Below are 5,309 nucleotides of genomic sequence, written 5' to 3'. Positions count from 1 at the left end.
GCAGGGCGACAGTGACACATTTCTTTAATCTCAGAACTTGGGGAGGCAGGTAGATCTCTGTGAATTCTAGGCCAACCTGGTCTATAGAGTTCCAGGACAGTTATCACTACATGGAGAAGTCAACAACAACCAGAAAAAAAATGAAAAAGAAAAAATAGAAAAAAGAAAAGAAATAGAAGAGAAGAATAGAAGAGAAAGAAGAAAAGAAAGAGAAGACAGGGTTCACAGCCCAATTGTCCTTGAACTTCCCTCACACATGCTAGGAAGGCCACACTGAGTTCAGTACCTGGATGCAATGACCTCTGCACTCTTTATATATACAACAACAGAAAGCACGAACAGTTCTATCTACTGTGCTCTTCTGAAGGACATAGCATGTGAAGACAGTACATCTCTTCTGAATTGTATGGTCTATGATACACTAGTAACCAGAAATTAAGCTATTGTAAATAATTTACATTACAGAAATTGATCCCACTGTAGTCCTCCAACTCTTGTGGGAAGTCACTAGTTCTCAGGAGGGGCAGACTCAGCAACATTAGGCTGGGGCATTGGTTCTGCAACTCTTGTGCAGTCCCTATGAGAGCCCCAAAGGGGACTCTTCACCCAGTAGGGAGAGGTCAATGAAGGCTTCCTCCAGGGACACTGAACAAACTGTACAATGAGGGAAGGATAGAGGTTCCTATGCTGGAAAGATTTACTGGAGCGGTGGTGGTGGTGAGGGACATGGGTGGAGTGTGACAAGGGTTCCATGAGACAAAAGAGTAATAGGAAGACACTGGGGTCAAGAAGACGTCGTGTTTACTGACAACTGTTGGTACTTTGGCTGTACTTGAGGGTTATCTGGAATGAAAGAGGTCAGAGCAATGGGTGGAGAGTGGTGTGTGTGTGTGTGTGTGTATGTGTGTGTGTGTGTGGTGTGTGGTGGTGGTGGTATGTGTGTATATGTGTATGGTGCATGGTATATGTGTGGTGTATGTGTGTGGTGTGTGTATGTGTGTGTGTAGTGTGTGTGTGTGGTGTGTGTGTGGTGTGTCTGTGGTATGTGTGTGTGGAGTATGTGGTATGTGTGTGTGTAGTGTGGTGTGTGTGTGTGTGTAATACCCTAGAATTCTAGCTCCCACAGTCCTTGAATGCCAAGGATTTGGGTTTTCTTCTCAGGGACTAACAACCGAGACAAATAAGTACACAATGTAGGACAGGGGTGGAAAATGCTGTCAACGAGGTTCAGACTGATGTGCCTGCCAAAGGCTGCACAAAGGCTGCACAAAGGCCGCAGGCTGATCCAGTCATATTACTTAAACCAACTTTAAACGCTAATGACGGTATGCAGGAGCCAGAACAAGGAATGCCGTGTTGGAAAGTTAAATGGTCACGGAGTCATTCTCTACAGCTTTGCAAGGCGCTGTTTATGCACATCTGGTCAAGCACACTTTGGATGCTCAACAAGAAAACATCCAGTGCCTGTTCTGTGCTAGGCACTCTCACAGATAGCTCTTCCTTAAAGAAGAGTAATACATAGGTTTAAGGCTTAAATTGTCAGATGTGTACACACACCCTCTCTTCCCAGTCTTACACAACTCTCTTTGTCATTTTTGGCATTTAATACTTTCTAAGTTAGTAGTAGTAGCAGTAGTATTAATAGTTGTAACTAATACTAGTATTACTAGCATAGTCCTGCTGCCCTGAAGGCACGATGTAGACTAGACTGACCTCAAAGTCAGAGTCTGCCTGTCTGTCTCACAAGTGCTGGGATTAAAGATGTGTGCCACCTCATCTGGCTTATTTTTAATATTTTTTAAAAAGATGTATTTATTTATTTTATATATATGAGTACACCATTGCTCTCTTCAGACACACCAGAAGAGGGCATCAGACCCCATTGCAGATGGTTATGAGCCACCATGTGGTTGCTGAGAATTGAACTTAGGACCTCTGGAAGAGTAGTCAGTGCTCTTAACCACTGAGCCATCTCTCCATCCCTATTTTTAATATTTTTAACCATGTGTTTGCACATGTGTGTGTCTGTGTGTGGGTGTGTGTGTGTGTGAGAGCAGGAACTTGCAGAAATCACTGGACAAACCGTACGAAGGCAGTGCGTCAGATCTTCTGGAGCTGTAGTTACAGGGACTTGTACGCTACCTGACATAGGTGCTGGGACTCGAACCCAGGTCCTCTGGAATAGTGGCAGTGCTCTTAAGCGCTGAGCCATGTCTCCAGCTTCCTACTTCTTTCTAAATATGTTTGGATATTACTTTTTTTTTTATCAGTTTAGACACCATCAACTGGCTTCCTTTTTGCCCTCTCATTTATATTTGCACAAGAGCTTTTGATTCATTATTCTTACATGTATCTATGGTCACACGTGTGCACATCTTGTTCTGCTTGCCTAAGCAGTACAGTATGCAGCAGAACAGTTCTTTTTTTTTTTTTGATTTTATAAAATGTAGTTTTATTTTTATGTTACTCTGCTGTTACATAGGGCATAACATTTTCACAAGGCGTTTTTGAGACTACAGTCAATGATCAGCAAACACACAATATAGTGGTCCAACTCTCTAAAGAACAATCACTGGACAAACAGGATACTCTCTCACATGTGTACAAATCTGCATGGAAAAGTACTAAAGTTTAGACTTGGACTTGTGTACTCTATTTCTCTCTAGTGTATTAAGAAAGGCCATGCACTTTAATTTGCCCAAAGCAATGCTTGCATTCTGGCAGCAACATGCTACTTCTATCACAAGGTAAAGTGAATACCAGAGCTACAAGGCAGGAGGTGTACGTGAATTTTTATTGGGAAGGAAGTTGTCAACTTAAACAGCAGCAAAGGAAGAATGCATAAGGAAACTCCTGTTGTCACAGACAGATGCAACCTCCAGAATATGTGACAGGAGACATTTCAATCTGTGACCCCAAGCCCGGATGCATTAAGTGTTTTCCCATTCAATCTAACACTTCTGGATTCCTACTAAAAAGGAATTTGTAATAAGAGCATGGCAAAGTTGCTTCTGAAAGGAAACCCCCAATAAGGTTCAGAAAAGGAATGTAGAAATCAAGAAGTTATTATTATAATTACTTTAAATTGTAATGCACTACATTTCCATATCTTCACAGAAATACAAAACACAGTCACTTGCAGAACTGGTTCAGATTACTTAAATACCAAATGTGCTGTCAGTCCTCTACACAAGTGTCTGGAAGTCACTAGTGTTTATATGAAATGAAGCTATTGATGCTTTTCTACACCAGTAACTGCACACCAGGAAGGCGGAGACAACACAAACCAAGGGATGGAGTTTTCCCAAAGCTGCATGTGAAAAGACTGTAAACAGTTGATCCCAGACACATGAGTGGGCTTCCTTGCTAGAGGAAATCCAAGTGGAATAAGGAACGGAGATGTAAAAAAGGTTTTCTTGAGGGGAAGGAGGCTGGTGCCCTGGATGCCTTTAGTTCTCTGCCCCCTCTGCTGTATCACCTTCTTCTCCTGCACTGTCTGATGTCCATAATGTTAAGTTGTCGCTAAGCAACTGCAGGATGAGGGTGCTGTCTTTGTAAGAGTCTCATTCAGCGTATCAAGCTCTGCAATGTCCTCATCAAAAGCCGTTTTAGCCAGTGTGCAGGCAAGCTCTGGATTATTAAGGATCTCATAGTAAAATACAGAAAAGTTAAGAGCCAGCCCCAGGCGGATTGGATGTGAAGGTTGCATCTCTTTCTTGCTTATATCAAATGCCTCTTGGTAGGCTCCTTGGGAATTTTCTATCGTTTGTTTTCGATCATCACCACAAGCTACTTCAGCAAGATACCGGAAATAATCTCCCTTCATTTTCAGATAGAAGACCTTACTCTCTAGATTAGTTGCATTGGCTATTAAATACTTATCCAACAATTCCAGGACCGTGGTGCAGATGGACCTCAGCTCAGACTCCACTTTCTCCCGATAGTCCTTCATCAGCTGCAACTTCTTGTCAGAGGTGCAACTTCTTCTGCTCAATGCTCGAGATGACCCTCCAGGCGGACCTGCAGCCCCTGACCACGTTCTTATAGGCCACTGACATCAGGTTGCACTCCTCGTTGGACAGCTCGGCGCCCTGCTCCGTCACAGCCTTCATGCAGGTGGCCATGTCGTCGTAGCACTCAGCCTGCTCGGCCAGCTTGGCCTTCTGGATCAGCTCCGTCTTCTCCATGGCGGAGCGAGAGTGAGCGCCGAGCTAGATCCAGAGTCCTCCTTCTAGTCTCCGAGGCCGCGACGCGAGTCCCACTACTTTGATCTGCTTTGGGCTTTAGCCCAGAACAGTTCTTAATATCATATTTTCTGGTGTTTTTTTTTCTTTCAGCACTCATAGTCTTCAATTGCTGAGTTTTCCAAGTATTTATTAACCACTTTAGAACTCCAGATCTGTGCAACTTTCAGAAGGATTTTTTTTTTTCCAAGACAGGGTTTCTCTGGGTAGCCTTAGCTATTCTGGAACTCAGTTAGACCAGGCTGGCCTCAAATTCAAACAAAGGTCCACCTACCTCTGGCTCCTGAGTGCTGGGATTAAAGGTGTGTGCCACCAGACTGGATGGTTAGTGCATCAGAAAATGTATTTTGTCTGCTTTGCTCCTGAGATCCTTGCCACATCGCCATAGTGTCTCCCGAGAAGGTATCCCTGATTTTCTGCACATCTTCCTATTGCTTTCTTTGTTCACACGTTCATCTTGCTGGAGCACGTGTTCTCTTTCATTTTAATGACTGCTTTTGTTAAGTTATACAGGCACAGACCTATAGTACTTAGTATGTAGATTTATCGAAAGCATCCAATTCTTTCCACAATTCTTCCCGGCACCAATCTCTTTCAGGTTGTTTTGGGTAACGATTTTATACTCTTGCAGTTACTCAGTTGTTGGCATTAATTATTGACTTTACTGAGGAATCAGTAATTTTTTCCTATTATGCCTTTACTGCATGAGAGCAACCTTCCCAACATAAAGACATGGAAACTTACAAAGAGCAGACTCTTCAGGGGGACCATGGTACCTCCCGCTGAGTCACATAGTAAAGTGTGATACGTTTTCTTTTCTTGATGATCCTCCTGATTTTCTCCGGAGTGAGTAACAGTATTTCCTCAGCTTCTGTTTTCTTCTCCAGTGTTGAGAGATCATACCCAGGACTCCCTTCCCACCCCACCCCTTGCCCCCCACAGATTCCAAGTGCTCCACCATTGAGCGGTATGTACCGCCAGCCTTTGAATGGTATTTTATATAGCTCTTCTCTTCTGATCTCTTCTCTTCTCTTCTCTTCTCTTCTCTTCTCTTCTCTTCTCTTC

The 5,309-nt window shown here is 43.4% G+C and overlaps 1 protein-coding gene and 1 pseudogene across 3 annotated transcripts in view; both read right to left on the bottom strand.

Moving 5' to 3' along the window:
* The window catches only part of Akap2 (A-kinase anchoring protein 2), a 137,673-nt gene that overhangs the window by 78,585 nt on the left and 53,779 nt on the right, over positions 1–5,309 (bottom strand). The window lies entirely within an intron of this gene.
* LOC114631542 lies at positions 3,445–4,187 on the bottom strand (annotated as a pseudogene).

The sequence above is a fragment of the Grammomys surdaster genome, unplaced genomic scaffold (genome assembly GCF_004785775.1).
Source record: "Grammomys surdaster isolate TR1022 unplaced genomic scaffold, NIH_TR_1.0 363, whole genome shotgun sequence".
Classification (NCBI taxonomy): domain Eukaryota; kingdom Metazoa; phylum Chordata; class Mammalia; order Rodentia; family Muridae; genus Grammomys; species Grammomys surdaster.
The sequence above is the reverse complement of the archived record's forward strand: the minus strand, read 5'-3'. Positions and strand labels throughout refer to the sequence as shown.